The following is a 2,500-nucleotide window of genomic DNA, read 5'->3' on the forward strand; positions in this document are numbered from 1 at the left end:
GAGTGTGCGTATATGTATGTATTCAAGTATATCATCTTACAGATACATGTTTACCTACATCAATACTGTTTTCCAGTGCGAAGAACCAAAACTGCAGAAACTCTCTCTTGCAGGCTGTGATCTTAGTTTGGAAGATGGTAACCTTTTAGTACGGTAAGTCTTTTGTTAGCATTTCTTACAGCTCTTCTCCCCTCATGAATACAGTTCAACTTCCCTCACTGTTGGTTAATACAGCCAGCCATTATCCAACGAGAAGGCATCTACATGATCACTTGACATGCTAGAAATACAAACTAAAATGTCCTTTATATTGCATCTTATTGTTTTAAATAAAGACAAACTTAACAGTGTAGTCATGTGTATACAGACAGGTTCTCTTCACTGATATGCCTATCATAATAGGCCAGTTGAATAGCAACTCCCTGGATATTAAACTACAGCACATGACCCACTCTTTGTTTTTTGTTTTAGTACAGTTAAACTTCCTGTGCTTTATATATATATATATATATATATATATATATATATATATATATATATGTGTGTGTGTGTGTGTGTGTATGTCATTGTCTATGAGTTTCTTTCCCCCTCGGGCCACTTCACAACCAGAGTAGCTGTGTATACAACCCTGTAACTTTGCAGTTCAGCAAAAGAGACCAATAGAATAAGTACTAGACTTAAAGTTCGTCAAGGTGGTGTCCCAGCATGAGACAAGTGAAAGATAAAAGATATATGCATTTTTTTTTTTTATATGTCAGTTTCTCCTGATAATCCATGTGTCAGATTGAAGTACCATTGAATGATGTTGTGTTTCTTGTTGCAGTCTGTGTTGCTATGCATGGATTTGAGGTAACTTAATACATTAACTGAATAATGGTTATTCAGTTAATCCTTCAGACTACCACAGCAGGAATTCATATTCTGTTGTGCTTTATGTTTCCATTTATCGTTCCAGGTTTGATAAAACATGTACCTGTCAAATACAGAATTAGATTTAATTACTTGTACACCTCATCCGATAGCTGTCATTGGACCTAAATTATTAACGGTTATTATTATTCGAACTTTTATTGCAACATATTTCTTCTTTTGATGTTTATGTATGTTTTTTTTTTTTCCTTTTCTTTTCTTGTTTTACAGTCTGCCATACTTTGCCACACGGTTACAGACACTGGATCTTTCAAGCAACCCCCAGTTTGAGCAACCTATTTTATTACAGCTTCTACAGAATGCTTCCAGCAATGCTGAATGTGCCCTTGAACAGATTGTTATGATAGACTGTGGAATCTCCAGCCCCCTCACATCAGACTTGCTTGACAGCTTGGGTAACAAGCTTTCAGCAACCATCCCATTGGTAAAATTGCATTTCAGCTGTGTAAAATTAGACACTGTTGACCAAAACAGCTTAAAGCAAGTTTGGTGTGGACATTGGGGGGACCTTGCTGTTTGTAACTTCCACAAAGGTGATATAGTTCAGTTGTCTGTACGAAATAATGTATATTAATTGAAATGTGTGTGTGTGTGTGTGTGTATGTATATATATTAATTTATGTATATATTAATATTATCTCAGTTGAAAAAAAACTTCGATAATGAAAATATGTTAATAGTTACCAGGATAGCAAAAATTACACGCAAACTGGAATATCATACCCGGTTAATAGGTAGAAATACCAAGTTAAAGTGATGTATTTTGAGTAGATATGAAGAATAATAATAAATGGAGCAAAACGCATATAATTATATGTGTTTTGGTCCATTTATTATTATTCTTTATATATTTATATATATATATATATATATATATATATATATATATATATATATACATATATATATAACCTTGCTGTTTGTAACTTCAGCAGAGGTGATATAGTTTAGTTTTCTGTACAAAATAATGTATATTAATTGAAATGTGTGTGTTTGTGTATGAGTATTTCCATTCTCATAGATTATTTATTCATATTAAAGAGACATTTGTTGTAATTTTTTAATGACAGTACCTGATTCTTGAGGTGATTGTCAGAATCGGTAGAGCATCAGACGAAATACCTTGCAATATTTGTTCCAACTGTTTATGTTCTGAGGTCAGTTTTGCCTTTCGTTGAAAAAAAAATAAAGTACCAGTCACAAACTTGGGTTGATAGTATTGACTAAACCCCTCCCCTCAAAATTGCTGGCCTTGTGCCTAAATCATCATCATTAGACGGTGAGCTGGCAGAATCGTTAGCATGCTGGACAAAATGCTTAGCAGTACTTTGGCCATCAGTTCTGAGTTCAAATTCTGCCAAGGTCAAATTTTCCTTCCATCCTTTTGGTGTTCATAAAATAATTGACTAGACCCTGCCCCCAAAATTTCAGGCCTTGTGCCTATAGTAGAAAGGATTATTATTATTATCATCATCATCATCTGCTCATTATATATAAATGCATAGTGGCATTTCGTCTGTCCTTACATTCTGAGTTCAAATTCTCCTGAGGTCAAGTTTGTCTTTCATTC

Source organism: Octopus bimaculoides, unplaced genomic scaffold (genome assembly GCF_046866305.1).
Source record: "Octopus bimaculoides isolate indiv1 unplaced genomic scaffold, ASM4686630v1 contig282, whole genome shotgun sequence".
NCBI lineage: Eukaryota > Metazoa > Mollusca > Cephalopoda > Octopoda > Octopodidae > Octopus > Octopus bimaculoides.